General features: G+C 33.5%; 1 long non-coding RNA gene across 1 annotated transcript; it reads left to right on the top strand.

The window, feature by feature from the left end:
* Positions 1-500: 500 nt before the first annotated feature.
* LOC130452029 (uncharacterized) lies at positions 501-2,462 on the top strand. The gene is made up of 3 exons (XR_008910817.1): positions 501-636; positions 972-1,620; positions 2,188-2,462. It is a non-coding gene; the product is annotated as an uncharacterized LOC130452029 (long non-coding RNA).
* The last annotated feature ends 15,458 nt before the right edge of the window (positions 2,463-17,920 follow it).

Genomic DNA, 17,920 nt, shown 5'->3' with positions numbered 1-17,920 from the left:
ATATTTATTTACTAGTAGTTTTATTTATTAGCACTTTCATTATCAGGTTTTCAAGCTACCATGTTTTTTATCACTGTGCTATCTTCTTTTCTTATCTCTTGACAGGACTAGGGATATTCGATATAAATCGATGCATCGAAAACATCGATGTTTACAATATGCGATACAACGAATCGTTCCGATTTTTTGAAATGCTATCGATATACTCGATGAATCGATGTTTTTTCATAAAACATCGAATCGACCATAACCAGTTCATTTCATAAAAACATAGACGTTTGATCACTAATATTTTACCTAAAATCTTTTATTTCTAATTCTTTGTTTTCAATTTAAAATAGTTAACAACGTGTCGTGAGAAGAGTACTGCCTTCTTCAGAAAATCAGAAATGATGTTCCTATGACTGATGATGGTATGGTGATGATGGTATCACTGCGCATGTGTGTCAGACAGCGACAATAACTAATAAAAGCGTGCTAAAAAAACTGTTTTTCTAAACTTGAAAACATTAAATTGCATTTGGTTTTGTGGAACGAATTCGAAATAAGAATGAATAGTGTATAATTGTATATTAATATACCTACTCATTACAATAAAATCTCAACACCTAACCTAACCTTTTCGATCGGGCTGAGGTAAGTAAGGATGTAATTATGTTGTAGTTTATTTTTAATAAGATGTCAACAAGAGTAACAGCAAATTTCATAATTTTCTGAATGACAGAATACCTAAATATTTGTCAGTAATTATGAGATTAGTAAATTATTTTACCTGTAACACACACATTGTTTATTTATCCATCTACATCTTACTTATCTCTGAATTCGCGTAAATATGGATGAAATTAGAAAATCTATTCATCATCTAATTATTATTAGTCTGGATCTTTCTGTAATTGTTACTGTTACCTGTTGTCACTATGTTATTAAATTAATGGAATTGAATTTCAAATTTATTTGTCTTTTGATAGTGATGTGACAACAATCTGACAGGTCATTCTGAAAAACTAGAAGATAAATTTTCACTGTGGGAAGATCACCACAAATTAGTCCACAACAGTTGGAAAATGGTGAAATCTGACGATTTTATTCCTGATGAACTATCAATTTACTTGGCAAGTTTACGACTACAGATTGTTCAAACTCATAACTGCTTAGATAATCATCAGACGAATCTGTCTCAGAAAGTATTCAACATTTATAATGTTATGAAAGTTTGCAGTTTCAAGAGTAAAATGAGTTATTTCATATAATAAGTCATCAAACAAATTATAATGTTCACAGGTAAATTTGTTTTATTAACAAGCTTCCTGTTTCTTCTAAATGTTTTCCCATTCTCATCTTTAATGAGATAATATCTCTCATTATATTTTTTCACTATCTTTCCTTCATTCCAAGAATTGTTTTTTTAAAACAAAACATTTTGAATCATTTACAAAGGTGGCAAATTTTTTAGCGGTTTTATTATACTTCTTTTGAGTTGTTTCAGAAATGTGCTCCAAGTTTTTATGAGATTTTTTTGTATTAATAATTGTGGGAAGAAGTTTTTCTAAAGTAATAGGAAGTTCCATCTTCACAAGGCGATTTAAAAATAATTGGATGGGAGCATATGCTAACTAGGTAGGTAGAAGAGTATCTAGATATTCAAGTAAATACTACGATAGTTCATCTAGACGTTTCATTTTTTTAAGCATGTTTTTAGAGATATTCATCTTCTCTACAAAACTATTTGACTTGTGATAAAAAAGGATAGAAAACTCCAAATCAAAATTCCATGATTTAGTAAAATTTCTAAATTCTATACTGTTATAGGGAACATTATCAGCATAGAAGATATCAGGAACACCAAATTTAGAAAAAAAATCCTTACAATGCTTAATCATAGTAAAAGCTGTTTTATTTTGGGTAGGAAAAACTTTCAACCAATGAGAGTAGCTGTCAACAATTATCAAATAGCTTTTGGACTGATAATCAAAAGTCAGAAAATAATATTTGCCATGGTCTTTGGTGGCGTCCGTCCATAAATTACGTGAGGTGTTCAAGGGGGGGGAGGGGGTCAAGTTAAATCTTTCCAGATCTCACTTGGGGAGAGGGGGGTTTTAACAAATATCACGTATTTTTTTTTCAATAGAAAACCTTGTAAAATGTGTGAAAGTAAAGTTAAATTGAAGTAAGAAATTTTTCTAGAATAAAAATATATGCGAAATTTTACACAATGGTGTTTGTCGCACCAGCCCGAACTCCGCAGAGTAGCTCAATAGGCGGTCAGAAGCCGTCTCATATAGTGGACCAACATATATAGTAATCCGAAGTAGTAAGCACTCGTCTTCGACTGCAACTAGTCACGCTGAAGACTTGGACACTCTCTTAACTCTTCAGCCTTTTGGTAAATTAATGAAAAACGAAGATGATAAAGTCAAGCCTGTCCTTATTATTTCGAACGATGGCGGTCCCGATGAGAACCCGCGATATCGGTAAGTAACAACTTGAAATAGTACTTGCGCAAATACCTAATTTAGTAAACTGTTTAGTCAATTAGTCATTCTCTATGGCTTCAAATAAAGACGACTGTTGGAAAACTCCTCCATCGGATTGTTTTCTAGAACATCCAACATTGATATGGCGAAAACAATAATCATCATGCACAACAGCCAAGAGAGAATAATGCTGTTAGAACCCTTATAATTAAAAAATTCACCCCCACAATTTGCTGGTGCATGAATCGTCACAAGTTTCCCATTAATCGGACCGTAACATTCTGTTCAACGGTACCACGCGAAGAAGAAGTTAATAAACAACAAGGAGAAAATCCAGCAAAAACAATAACTCTACCGAACGAAAGCTCCCAAGGACCACCAACAAAAAAACAAGTTACTGCAGTAGTTAAACATCTAAAACGAATAAGCGAAACAGTCACACGTGAACCTATGAATACGAATGAGAATCAATATACAGTTTTTGGTAGTATCGTTGCTGCACAATTAATGACATTAATTCTGTTTTCTGCAATACAAGCACAGGAGCGCATACAGTCTATTCTTACAAGTTATAAGCTTCAGGATCTCCATGGTATACATACCTACGATACATTTGCACATACCAGCAACATCCCTAGCCCATCTTTCATCTGTAGGAAATTCGTCCTGCAATCCTGTTTATCGTGGGTGCACAAATATATTCTGCGGAAATATTCTTGTGTCCGCTAACTAACTTTTCTTACAATGTTGTTTTATTTCTTCGTTTATGTATAAAATATTATTCAAAATCAAGATATAATATGCATATATGTTGTTTCATTTACAGTGGGTTTTGGGTTTGTAGTTGCAAATAAATTGAGTCCAATCTTGATCAATGTTCGATTTATTGAACAGGATTTCAAAAGTGCGTTCAAATAACAATAATAACGGAATAACAATTTCGGAGCACGTTTTTCTTTCGCCTTTCTTTTCGCTCGTGTCACTATTACATGAAACTGTCAAAAGGTGCTTATCGCCTACTAATTTAATAAAATCAGAATACATTAGAATACATAATTACCAACTTTGACTCTATATAAAACAAAAGTATAGTGTGAAGTTGGATAGGGTCAAGGTTGGGTTGGGTTCGGGTCAGCTGTCAATTGATCAATTCTCAACACTCCTCCTTGATCAATTTACAGCGAAGTGTCTCAAAAACTTTTCTGTTGAGTGCTTTTGTGAAAATGTCTGCAATCTGTTTGCTGCTCTCGACGTGTTGCAGTGTCACAGTGTTGCCGACGTGTTGCTGAATGTGTTTTCGTGGTATCTCAATGTGTCTCTTGCCTCTGGTTGTCTTTCCTTCGTGTGCATTCTGTAACATGTGAATCGCTGACATGTTGTCGATTTTCAGAGTGATCGGCTGATCACTTTCCAGGATACCAAGTTCCAGTGTGAGTCTCTTGATCCAGCACACATCTCCAATCACAGACACTGCGGCTCGGTACTCTGCTTCTGCGGTTAAAGTCGATACCAAACGCTGCTTCTGTGAGTACCAGACTACTGGTCCTCCTCTCATCACCAATACTCCATTTGTCGACTTTCCTGTCTCAAGGTCTCCTCCGAAGTCTGAATCGGTGTATGCTACGAGTTCTTTGCCTCCTCCGAAGTAGATTCCTGCTGTCACTGTCCCTCTCAAGTACTGGAATACACGTTTCACCATCGCCTGATGGCTTTTCATGGGATTGTTGCAGAATCGACTGAGGTAGTTCACGGCGAAACTGATGTCTGGTCGAGATATTGTAGCGAGGTACAACAAACTCCCTATCGCCTCGCGATAGTTGTTCTTCGCCGGTAGTGCCTCGTCGTTCTTGAAATCTGTTTTCTTGGTGATCATTCCTTGCTCAATTGGTGTGGATGCTGGGTTGCACTGTTCGAGTTTCATCCTCCTCAAGATCTTCTCCGTGTACCGAGGCTGATTCACGAAGATTCCATCTTTGTCGACCTTGATTTCCATGCCCAAGTACGTCAACTTGTCCTGAACTTTCTCACTGTAAGTGATCTGAAACTCCTTGCTTATTTCCTTCAAAAGTCTATATTCTCTTTTCATCTTTCCCAATTATCAGTCCATCATCCACGAGGAGTGAGAGCAGAATGCTCTTGTCCTTGGTGTAGTAAATACACGGGTCGTCATCTGCGTTGATCAGGCCAACTTTCTTTACAAAGTGTGTAGTGACTCTCTCGTTCCACATCTTTGGGGCTTGCTTGAGTCCGTGAAGACTCTTATCCAGCCTGCAAACTTTACCTGATCCATCGTCGAATCCTTCAGGGTGATTCATGTAGATGACTTGTTCCAGATTTCCATACAAGAATGCCGTTTTCACATCGAACGATACCAACTTCATTTTCTTTGACGCTGCGTGACTTAGTAGTAGTTGAATCGATGCATGGCGGGCTACTGGGCTGAATGTTTCCTTGTAGTCCACTCTTTCCTTCTGTTCAAATCCTCTGGCTACGAGTCTGGCCTTGTATCTTCCATCTGCTTTCTCTCGAAGTACCCACCGACATGTGATAGGTTTCACTCCTTCAGGGCAGTCCACCAATTCCCAAGTTTTCATTTCCTTTAGCGAGTCGTACTCCTCCTGCATTGCTTTTCTCCACTTTTCATCTTTAAGTGCCTGACTCACCGGAATGTCTTCAGCTTCACCAATCATGGCTACTTTTGCGCTCATTCCTCCATGTCTGTTATTAAGTACATAGTCTTTCAGTCTCGGTGGTGGTTGCAAAGTTCGACGATCTCGCAAACTTCTCCTTCCTGGCTCTTCTTCTGGCGGTTGTGTCCCACTTTCGTTCTCACTTTCCTCTTCAGCACTTTCTCCAGTCGTCCAGTTGTCTTCTTCTTCGTCTGACTCACTGCTGCTTTCTTCTTTCTTCTCAAGTGTACCCTCTGTTGCCGATGTCTCAACTTCAGTGCCTTGCCTCTGTCGTATCCTCTCCTCGTCGAAGATTACATTGTCTGAAGTAATGACCTCTCTTTTCTCTTTCATGTAAATCCTGTAACAGGGCGAATCAATGTCATAGCCAACCAGAATTCCCTTTTCTGATTTTCTATTTATTTTGCCTCTCTTTTGTGCTTGGGTCAGCACATAACATTCACAGCCAAAAGGTCGCAGTTTCTCAATCTTCATTTTCCTTCTAAACCACAATTCTGCTGGACTCTTTCCTGGTACGTTGCTGGTTCCTGTCTGGTTGATCGTGCTGGTTCATTGCCTCTGCCCATAGTTTCTCGTTCAATCCATCTTCATGTATCGCTGCCCTGGCTGCTTCGACAATAGTTCTCATTTCTCTTTCAACCCTTCCATTTTGCTCTGGCGTGTGTACATTCGTAAAGGTGTGAAAGATTCCCAACTTGTCCATGAGTTCTTTCGTTTTTGCATTCTTCAGTTCCGTGCCGTTGTCCGATCTCAGGCTCTTCACTCTCCTTCTTAGTTGATTTTCTACAAGTCTCAGGTAGCTGGCAATCTTCTCAGGGGCCTCACTTTTCGTCCTCATGAAATAACAGCTTCGGTAGTGAGTGAAGTCGTCCTTCAACATGAGCCAATACTTTGCTCCTCCCAGGGATGGGATGTTCATCTCTCCAGTGTCGACATGAACAAGATCTAACGGCTGCTGGGCTGTCTTGGGATTGTTCGGATGTGCGGATCGATGTTGCTTGCCATATGCGCACCCTGTGCACACATAATTATTCCAGTCATCAACATACTTGATCCCTTTCCTTTTCAGTATGTCCTTCACATACTTCAAGTTTTGATGGGCGAGTCTTTCATGCCATACTTTGATCGACTGAACCATCAAACTTGCCTCTTCTTCCTGTCCTTCTCTTCTGAGCATCATTTTGTATAAATTTCCTTTGCGCCTTGCTACTGCCACAACCTCGTTGCTTTTCTTACAATGGAATATCGACTCGTTTTCATCTGCCTTCTGTAAATGTCCCTTGTCTAGCATCTGACTGACTGAGAAAAGATTAAAGTTGAGATTTGGTACATATATCACATCTTCAAGTACCACTGGATACCACTTTTGACCATCAAAAGCCTCCATCTCAATGTTCCCGACTGCAACGCCATGTAGCCTAGTTGAATCTCCGATCACAATTGGGATTGGCTCGTCCAGCTCGACAAGCTGTACAAACCATTCTCGATGAGACGTCATGTGTTGACTGGCACCACTGTCTTGATACCATGAAGTTTCCCTGTCCTGCGAGATGTCGTTGTCCACTGTCGAGATAGCTGTGGTCAAAAATGCCTTCTTGGGTTTTCCGTTTGCTGACTTATTTCCTTCTTCTCGGGATGGACAATCCTTTGCGAAGTAGCCTTTCTGCTTACAATTGTTACATGAGTATTTCTTCTTGCAATACTCAATGTACTTCTGACATGCCTTTCCTCTGCACTCCTTGATCACGTGACCTGGCTTCCCACATTTGTAACATGTGAACTGTGACTTGTCCTGCTTGCTCGACGACTGCCCTTGTTTTCCACGTTTTGCCATGAAAGCGTTGCTGGTACTGCCCTCTGCGTTTGTCGTCGGTTCTCTAAGCTGCTCGTCCTCAAGTCTCAGAAGTTCGATGAGTGTGTCCAAGTTCTTTGCATGTCCCGTCATGTTATTCCACGCAGTTCTGAAATGTGCCAGTTTTGGCGGTAAGACACTCAAAATCCTCGTCATGACCCAACTTTCCCTCATTGGATCATTTTCAGTTGACAATTCCTCTGCCAAGTCCATGATCTCCATACAGTTCTCTATTGCTGACTTGCTCTCATCATACTCAAAGGTAAAGAATTTGATTCGGGACGTTTCTAAAGTTACATCAGTCTTTGTACCATATAAACAAACTAATTTGTCTATCATGTCTTTGGAAGTTTTGCAATTTTGTTAGCTATCTTACTGTTTACATTTAAACCTATCAGTGTTTGAGCTTCGACATCTTTCTTTGTCCAAGCTGAAACAGTTGCATCTGACGCAGCACCTGCTGATCTGACTTTCGTGCCTGATACAATCTCAAACAGGTCTTTGTTCTTAAGTACTAGGTTTAATTTAAATCGCCAAGAAATAAAATTGACATTCCCCTGACTATCTTCACTTAACATCTCCAACTGAGATTTTACAGTATCCATTTTGCATTTGAATTCTACAATTTGACTGACTTCTGACAATTTTTTTAAATAAACAAAATGAATTTACAATCTTTCGTGGCGTTTTTCTGACTTAAAACGACTTGCGTGTGCGTTGTTCAACGTTGACTTGCTGTGCGAGCCGGATGTGGTCGTCTGACTGCGTGCCTGACTGACGTTTTGAACTGCTTTCTGGACTTCGCCGTGGCTTTCCTGGCTTTATTTACAACAAAACCCTTTTACAGCTGCCCTGGGCCCATAACCTGTTGTTTCATTTACAGTGGGTTTTGGGTTTGTAGTTGCAAATAAATTGAGTCCAATCTTGATCAATGTTCGATTTATTGAACAGGATTTCAAAGTGCGTTCAAATAAATAATAATAACGGAATAACAATTTCAGAGCACGTTTTTCTTTCGCCTTTCTTTTCGCTTGTATCACTATTACATGAAACTGTCAAAAGGTGCTTATCGTCTACTAATTTTTAATAAAATCAGAATACATTAGAATACATAATTACCAACTTTGACTCTATATAAAACAAAAGTATAGTGTGAAGTAGGATAGGGTCAAGGTTGGGTTGGGTTCGGGTCAGCTGTCAATTGATCAATTCTCAACAGTTTCTCTAGCTAATTTTTGAGTTTTATGGCTAATTTTTGGGTTTTTATGGCTAATTTTGGGTTTCTGTGGCTAGTTTTCGAGTTATTCTAGCTAATTTTTGGGTTTTTTAGCTAATTTTTTGTTTTTCTGGCTAATTTTTGGGTTTTATAGCCAATTTTTGACTTCTTAAAGCTAATTTTTGGGTTTTTCTAACAATTGGTTTTTGTGGCTAATTTCTGAGTTTTTCTAGCTAATTTCTAAGTTTTTGTAGCTAATTTTTGAGTTTTATGGCTAATTTTTGGGTATTTATGGCTAATTTTTGGATATTTATGGCTAATTTTTGGGTTTCTGTGGCTAGTTTTCGAGTTATTCTAGCTAATTTTTTGGTTTTTTCAGCTAATTTTTTGTATTTTTGGCTACTTTTTTGGTTTTATAGCCAATTTTTCTAACAATTTATTGGTTTTTGTGGCTAATTTCTGAGTTTTTCTAGCTAATTTCTGAGTTTTTGTAGCTAATTTTTTGGTTTTATGGCTAATATTTGGGTTTTTATGGCTAATTTTTGGGTTTTTATAGCTAATTTTTGGGTTTTTCTAACAATTTATTGGTTTTTGTGGCTAATTTCTGAGCTTTTCTAGCTAATTTCTGAGTTTTTGTAGCTAATTTTTGGGTTTTATGGCTAATTTTTGGGTTAAGTCAGCAATTTTTGGGTTTTTATAGCTAATTTTTGGGTTTTTCTAGCAATTTTTGGGTTTTTGTGGCTAATTTCCAAGTTTTTCTACCTGATTCTTGAGTTTTTCTAGCCAATTTATGGGTTTTTGTGGCTAACTTTTGAGTTTTTCTAGTTAATTTCTGAGTTTCTCTAGCTAATTTATTTGTTTCTCTAGCTAATTTTTGAGTTTTTATAGCTAATGTTTGGGTTTTTCTAACAATTTCTGGGTTTTGTGACTAATTTCTGAGTTTTTTTAGCTGACTGTTGGGTTTATGTGGCTAATTTCTGAGTTTTTCTAACTAATTTTCGAGTTTTTCTTGCTAAATTTTGGATTTTATAGCTAATTTTTGAGTTTTTATGGCTAACTTTTGAGTTTTTCTAGCTAGTTTCTGGGTTTTATAGCTATTTTTTGAGTTTTTATAGCTAATTTTTGGGTTTTTCTAACAATTTTTGGGTTTTATGGCTAATTTTTTGGTTTTTATGGCTAATTTGTGGGTTTTATGGCTAATTTTTGAGTTTTTGTGGCTAATTTTTGAGTTTTTTTAGCTAATTTGTGTGTTTTATAGCTAATTTTTGAGTTTTTATAGCTAACTTTTGAGTTTTTCTAACAATTTTTAGGGTTTTATGGCTAATTTTTTTGGTTTTTATGGCTAATTTTTTTGGTTTTTATGGCTAATTTTTGGGTTTTTATGTGTAATTTTTGAGTTTTTGTGGCTAATTTTTGAGTTTTTGTGGCTAATTTTTGAGTTTTTATGGCTAATTGTTGAGTTTCTCTAGCTAATCTTTGAGTTTTATGGCTAATTTTTGGGTTTTTATGGCTAATTTTTGGGTTTCTGTGGCTTATTTTCTGGATTTTTCTATCTGATTTTTGGGTTTTCTAGCAATTTTTGGGTTTTTGTGGCTAATTGTTGAGTTTTTCTGGCTAATTTTTGGGTTTATGTGGCTAATTTCCAAGTTTATCTACCTGATTCTTGAGTTTTTCTAGTTAATGTTTGGGTTTTATGGCTAAATTTTGAGTTTTTCTAGCCAATTTATGGGTTTTTGTGGCTAATACTTGAGTTTTTCTAGCTAATTTATGAGTTTCTCTAGCTAATTTTCGGATTTTATGGCTAATTTTTTGGTTTTTATGGCTAATTTGTGGGTTTTTATGTCTAATTTTTGAGTTTTTGTGGCTAATTTTTGAGTTTTTATGGCTAATTTTTGAGTTTTTGTGGTTAATTTCCGAGTTTTAATGGCTAATTGTTGAGTTTCTCTAGCTAATTTTGAGTTTTATGGCTAATTTTTGGGTTTTTATGGCTAGTTTTCGAGTTATTCTAGCTAATTTTTGGGTTTTTTCAGCTTATTTTGTTTTTCTGGCTAACTTTTGGGTTTTATAGCCAATTTTTGAGTTCTTAAAGCTAATTTCTGGGTTTTTCCAACAATTGGTTTTTGTGGCTAAATTCTGAGTTTTTCTAGCCAATTTCTGAGTTTTGTAGCTAATTTCTGGGTTTCATGGCTAATATTTGGGTTTTATGGCTAATTTTTGGGTTTTTCTAGCTAATTTTAAGGTTCTTCTAACAATTTTTGGGTTTTTGTCGCTAATTTCTGAGTTTTTTCAGCTAATTTTCAGAGTTTTTCTAGCCATAGAAACTATAAAAACTCAAAGAATAGCTATTAAACCCAAAAATTAGCCAGAAAAATTCAATAATTAGCTAAAAAAACCCAAAAAGTAGCTATAAAACCCAAAAATTTATGGGTTTCATAGCTAATCTTTGGAATTTTATAGCTAATTTTTGGGTTTCCATGGCTAATTTTTGAGTTTTTCTAGCTAATGTTTAAGTGTTCTAGCTAATTTATGGGGCTTTATGGCTAATTTTTGGGATTTTATGGCTAATTTTTGGGTTTCTATGGCTAATTTTTGGGTTTCTATGGCTAATTTTTGGGTTTTATAGCTATTTTACGAGTTTTTATAGCTAATTTTAGGTTTTTCTACAAATTTTTGGGTTTTGTGGCTAATTTCTGAGTTTTTCTAGCCAATTTTTGGGTTTTTATTGCTGAGTTTTTGGATTTTTCTATCTGATTTTTGAATTATCTAGCAATTTTTGGGTTTTTGTGGCTAATTTTTGAGTTTTTCTGGCTAATTTTTGGGTTTTTATTGCTAATTGATGGGTTTTTCCAGCAATTTTTGGGTTTATGTGGCTAATTTCTAAGTTTATCTACCTGATTCTTGAGTTTTTCTATCTAATGTTTGGGTTTTATGGCTAAATTTTGAGTTTTTCTAGCCAATTTATGGGTTTTTGTGGCTAATTTTGAGTTTTTCTAGCTAATTTCTGAGTGTCTCTACCTAATTGATGAGTTTCTCTAGGTAATTTTCGGATTTTATGGCTAATTTTTGGGTTTTTATGGCTAGTTTTCGAGTTATTATAGCTAATTTTTGGGTTTTTTAGCTTATTTTTTGTTTTTCTGGCTAATTTTTGGGTTTTATAGCCAATTTTTGAGTTCTTAAAGCTAATTTCTGGGTTTTCCCAACAATTGGTTTTGTGGCTTATTTCTGAGTTTTTCTAGCTAATTTCTGAGTTTTGTAGCTAATTTCTGGGTTTCATGGCTAATATTTGGGTTTTATGGCTAATTTTTGGGTTTTTCTAGCTAATTTCAAAGTTCTTCTAGCAATTTCTGCGTTTTTGTCGCTAATTTCTGAGTTTTTTCAGCTAATTTTTAGAGTTTTTCTAGCCATAGAAACTATAAAAACTCAAAGAATAGCTATTAAACCCAAAAACTAGTCAGAAAAATTCAAAAATTAGCTATAAAAACCCAAAAAGTAGCTATAAAACCCAAAAATTTATGGGTTTCATAGCTAATCTTTGGAATTTTATAGCTAATTTTTGGGTTTCCATGGCTAATTTTTGAGTTTTTCTAGCTAATGTTTAAGTGTTCTAGCTAATTTTTGGGGCTTTATGGCTAATTTTTGGGATTTTATGGCTAATTTTTGGGTTTCTATGGCTAATTTTTGGGTTTTATAGCTATTTTACGAGTTGTTATAGCTAATTTTCAGGTTTTTCTACAAATTTTTGGGTTTTGTGGCAAATTTCTGAGTGTTTCTAGCTAATTTTTGGGTTTTTATGGCTTATTTTTTGGGTTTTTCTATCTGATTTTTGAATTTTCTAGCAATTTTTGGGTTTTTGTGGCTAATTTTTGAGTTTTTCTGGCTAATTTTTGGGTTTTTATAGCTAATTGATGGTTTTTTCTAGCAATTTATGGGTTTTTGTGGCTAATTTTGAGTTTTTCTAGCTAATTTCTGAGTGTCTCTAGCTAATTTATGAGTTTCTCTAGCTAATTTTCGGATTTTATGGCTAATTTTTGGGTTTTTATGGCTAATTTCTGAGGTTTTCTAGCTAATTTTTGGGTTGTATAGCTAATTCTTGGGTTTTTATAGCTAATTTATGAGTTTTATAGCTATTTTTTGAGTTTTTATATCTAAATTTTAGATTTTTCTAACAATTTTTGGGTTTTGTGACTATTTTCTGAGTTTTTCTAGCTGACTGTTGGATTTTTGTGACTAATTTCTGAGTTTTTCTAGCTAATTTTCGAATTTTTCTAGCTAATTTTCGAGTTTTTCTTGGTAAATTTTGGGTTTTATGGCTAATTTTTGAGTTTTTATGGCTAATTTTTGAGTTTTTATGGCTAATTTTTGAGTTTTTATGGCTAATTTTTGAGTTTTTATATCTAATTTTTGGGTTTTTCTAACAATTTCTGGGTTTCATGGCTAATTTTTTGATTTTTATGGCTAATTTGTGGGTTTTTATGGCTAATTTTTGAGTTTTTGTGGCAAATTTTTTCGTTCTCATGGCTAATTGTTGAATTTTCCTAGCTAATTTGTGGGTTTTATAGCTAATTTTTGGGATTTTGTGGCTTATTTTTGGGTTTTTGTAGCTAACTTTTGGGTTTTTGTTGCTAATTTTTGAGTTTTATGGCTAATTATTGAGTTTCTGTGGCTAATTTTTGAGTTTGTATGGCTAATTGTTGAGTTTTTATGGCTAATTTTTGGGTTTTTATAGCTAATTGATGGGTTTTTGTAGCAATTTTTGGGTTTATGTGGCTAATTTCCAAGTTTATCTACCTGAATCTTGAGTTTTTCTAGCTAATGTTTGGGTTTTATGGCTAAATTTTGAGTTTTTCTAGCCAATTTATGGGGTTTTGAGGCTAATTTTGAGTTTTTCTAGCTAATTTCTGAGTGTCTCTAGCTATTTTATGAGTTTCTCTAGCTAATTTTCGGATTTTATGGCTAATTTTTGGGTTTTATGGCTAATTTTTGAGGGTTTCTAGTTAATTGTTGGGTTGTATAGCTAATTCTTGGGTTTTTATAGCTAATTTATGAGTTTTATAGCTATTTTTTGAGTTTTTATATCTAATTTTTAGGTTTTTCTAACAATTTTTGGGTTTTGTGACTATTTTCCGAGTTTTTCTAGCTGACTGTTGGATTTTTGTGACTAATTTCTGAGTTTTTCTAGCTTATTTTCGAATTTTTCTAGCTAACTTTCGAGTTTTTCTTGGTAAGTTTTGGGTTTTATGGCTAATTTTTGAGTTTTTATGGCTAATTTTCGAGTTTTTGTGGCTAATTTTTGAGTTTTTATGGCTAATTTTTGAGTTTTTATAGCTAATTTTTGGGTTTTTCTAACAATTTCTGGGTTTCATGGCTAATTTTTTGATTTTTATGGCTAATTTGTGGGTTTTTATGGCTAATTTTTGAGTTTTTGTGGCAAATTTTTTCGTTCTTATGGCTAATTGTTGAGTTTTCCTAGCTAATTTGTGGGTTTTATAGCTAATTTTTGGGATTTTGTGGCTAATTTTTGGGTTTTTGTAGCTAACTTTTGGGTTTTTGTGGCTAATTTTTGAGTTTTATGGCTAATTATTGAGTTTCTGTGGCTAATTTTTGAATTTGTATGGCTAATTGTTGATTTTTTATGGCTAATTTTTGGGTTTATGTGGCTAGTTTTCGAGTTATTCTAGCTGATTTTTGGGTTTTTTAGCTAATGTTTTGTTTTTCTGGCTAATTTTTGGGTTTTTATAGCTAATTGATGGGTTTTTCTAGCAATTTTTGGGTTTATGTGACTAATTTCCAAGTTTATCTACCTGATTCTTGAGTTTTTCTAGCTAATGTTTGGGTTTTATGGCTAAATTTTGAGTTTTTCTAGCCAATTTATGGGGTTTTGTGGCTAATTTTGAGTTTTTCTAGCTAATTTCTGAGTGTCTCTAGCTATTTTATGAGTTTCTCTAGCTAATTTTCGGATTTTATGGCTAATTTTTGGGTTTTATGGCTAATTTTTGAGGGTTTCTAGCTAATTGTTGGGTTGTATAGCTAATTCTTGGGTTTTTATAGCTAATTTATGAGTTTTATAGCTATTTTTTGAGTTTTTATATCTAATTTTTAGGTTTTTCTAACAATTTTTGGGTTTTGTGACTATTTTCTGAGTTTTTCTAGCTGACTGTTGGATTTTTGTGACTAATTTCTGAGTTTTTCTAGCTAATTTTCGAATTTTTCTAGCTAATTTTCGAGTTTTTCTTGGTAAATTTTGGGTTTTATGGCTAATTTTTGAGTTTTTATGGCTAATTTTTGAGTTTTTATGGCTAATTTTTGAGTTTTTATGGCTAATTTTTGAGTTTTTATATCTAATTTTTGGGTTTTTCTAACAATTTCTGGGTTTCATGGCTAATTTTTTGATTTTTATGGCTAATTTGTGGGTTTTTATGGCTAATTTTTGAGTTTTTGTGGCAAATTTTTTCGTTCTTATGGCTAATTGTTGAATTTTCCTAGCTAATTTGTGGGTTTTATAGCTAATTTTTGGGATTTTGTGGCTAATTTTTGGGTTTTTGTAGCTAACTTTTGGGTTTTTGTTGCTAATTTTTGAGTTTTATGGCTAATTATTGAGTTTCTGTGGCTAATTTTTGAGTTTGTATGGCTAATTGTTGAGTTTTTATGGCTAATTTTTGGGTTTTTATAGCTAATTGATGGGTTTTTGTAGCAATTTTTGGGTTTATGTGGCTAATTTCCAAGTTTATCTACCTGAATCTTGAGTTTTTCTAGCTAATGTTTGGGTTTTATGGCTAAATTTTGAGTTTTTCTAGCCAATTTATGGGGTTTTGAGGCTAATTTTGAGTTTTTCTAGCTAATTTCTGAGTGTCTCTAGCTATTTTATGAGTTTCTCTAGCTAATTTTCGGATTTTATGGCTAATTTTTGGGTTTTATGGCTAATTTTTGAGGGTTTCTAGCTAATTGTTGGGTTGTATAGCTAATTCTTGGGTTTTTATAGCTAATTTATGAGTTTTATAGCTATTTTTTGAGTTTTTATATCTAATTTTTAGGTTTTTCTAACAATTTTTGGGTTTTGTGACTATTTTCTGAGTTTTTCTAGCTGACTGTTGGATTTTTGTGACTAATTTCTGAGTTTTTCTAGCTAATTTTCGAATTTTTCTAGCTAACTTTCGAGTTTTTCTTGGTAAGTTTTGGGTTTTATGGCTAATTTTTGAGTTTTTATGGCTAATTTTTGAGTTTTTATGGCTAATTTTTGAGTTTTTATGGCTAATTTTTGAGTTTTTTTAGCTAATTTTTGGGTTTTTCTAACAATTTTTGGGTTTCATGGCTAATTTTTTGATTTTTATGGCTAATTTGTGGGTTTTTATGGCTAATTTTTGAGTTTTTGTGGCTAATTTTTGAGTTTTTATAGCTAATTTTTGGGTTTTTCTAACAATTTCTGGGTTTCATGGCTAATTTTTTGATTTTTATGGCTAATTTGTGGGTTTTTATGGCTAATTTTTGAGTTTTTGTGGCAAATTTTTTCGTTCTTATGGCTAATTGTTGAGTTTTCCTAGCTAATTTGTGGGTTTTATAGCTAATTTTTGGGATTTTGTGGCTAATTTTTGGGTTTTTGTAGCTAACTTTTGGGTTTTTGTGGCTAATTTTTGAGTTTTATGGCTAATCATTGAGTTTCTGTGGCTAATTTTTGAGTTTGTATGGCTAATTGTTGAGTTTTTATGGCTAATTTTTGGGTTTATGTGGCTAGTTTTCGAGTTATTCTAGCTGAGTTTTGGGTTTTTTTAACTAATGTTTTGTTTTTCTGGCTAATTTTTGGGTTTTTATAGCTAATTGATGGGTTTTTCTAGCAATTTTTGGGTTTATGTGGCTAATTTCCAAGTTTATCTACCTGATTCTTGAGTTTTTCTAGCTAATGTTTGGGTTTTATGGCTAAATTTTGAGTTTTTCTAGCCAATTTATGGGGTTTTGTGGCTAATTTTGAGTTTTTCTAGCTAATTTCTGAGTGTCTCTAGCTATTTTATGAGTTTCTCTAGCTAATTTTCGGATTTTATAGCTAATTTATGAGTTTTATAGCTATTTTTTGAGTTTTTATATCTAATTTTTAGGTTTTTCTAACAATTTTTGGGTTTTGTGACTAATTTCTGAGTTTTTCTAGCTAATTTTCGAATTTTTCTAGCTAACTTTCGAGTTTTTCTTGGTAAGTTTTGGGTTTTATGGCTAATTTTTGAGTTTTTATGGCTAATTTTTGAGTTTTTATGGCTAATTTTTGAGTTTTTATGGCTAATTTTTGAGTTTTTATAGCTAATTTTTTGGTTTTTCTAACAATTTTTTGGTTTCATGGCTAATTTTTTGATTTTTATGGCTAATTTGTGGGTTTTTATGGCTAATTTTTGAGTTTTTGTGGCAAATTTTTTCGTTCTTATGGCCAATTGTTGAGTTTTTCTAGCTAATTTGTGGGTTTTATAGCTAATTTTTGGGATTTTGTGGCTAATTTTTGGGTTCTCATGCCTAATTTTCAAGTTTTTGTAGCTAATTTTTGAGGTTTTATGGCTAATTGTTGAGTTTCGCTAGCTAATTTTTGAGTTTTATTGCTAATTTTTGGGTTTCTGTGGCTAGTTTTCGAGTTATTCTAGCTAATTTTTGAGTTTTTTTATGGCTAATTTTTGAGTTTTTCCAGCTAATTTCTGGGTTTTATAGCTATTTTTTGAGTTTTTATAGCTAACTTTTGGGTTTTTCTAACAATTTTTAGGGTTTTATGGCTAATTTTTTGGTTTTTATGGCTAATTTGTGGGTTTTTATGTCTAGTTTTTGAGTTTTTGCGGCTAATTTTTGGGTTTTCATGGCTAATTTTCGAGTTTTTTTGGCTAATTTTTGAGTTTTAAAGCTAATTTTTGGGTTTTTCCAACAATTGGTTTTTGTGGCTAATTTCTGAGTTTTTCTAGCTAATTTCTGAGTTTTTGTAGCTAATTTTTGGGTTTTATGGCTAATATTTGGGATTTATGGCTAATTTTTGGGTTTTTCTAGCTTATTTTCGGGTTCTTCTAGCAATTTTTGGGTTTTTGTGGCTAATTTCTGAGTTTTTCTAGCTAATTTTTAGAGTTTTTTTAGCTATAAAATCTCAAAGAATAGCTATAAAACCCAAAAATTAGACAGGAAAATTCAAAAATTAGCTAGAAAATCTCAAAATTTAGCCATAAAATCCAAAAATTAGCTAGAAAAACCCAAAAATTAGCTATAAAAATCCAAAAATTGCTGAGAAACCCAAAAATTAGGTAGAATAACTCAAAAATTAGCCATAAAAACCCAAAAATTAGCCAGAAAATCTCAAAAATTAGCTAGAAAACCCAAAACTAAGATAGAAAAACCCAAAAAATAAGCCATGGAAACCCAAAAATTGGCTAGAAAACTTAGACATTAGTTAGAAAAACTCAAAAATTAGCCATAAAAACCCAAAAATTGCTATAAAAACCCAAAAATTAGCTATAAGAACCCAAAAAGTAGCTATAAAACCCAAAAATTTATGGGTTTCATAGCTAATCTTTGGAATTTTATAGCTAATTTTTGGGTTTTCATGGCTAATTTTCGAGTTTTTCTAGCTAATGTTTGAGTGTTCTAGCTAATTTTTGGGTTTTTATGGCTAATTTTTGGGTTTTTATGGCTAATTTTTGGGTTTCTATGGCTAATTTTTGGGTTTTTCTAGTTA

This window comes from Diorhabda sublineata, unplaced genomic scaffold (genome assembly GCF_026230105.1).
Source record: "Diorhabda sublineata isolate icDioSubl1.1 unplaced genomic scaffold, icDioSubl1.1 Dsub_13, whole genome shotgun sequence".
Classification (NCBI taxonomy): Eukaryota; Metazoa; Arthropoda; class Insecta; order Coleoptera; family Chrysomelidae; genus Diorhabda; species Diorhabda sublineata.
This window is presented reverse-complemented; position numbering and strand designations above follow the sequence as displayed.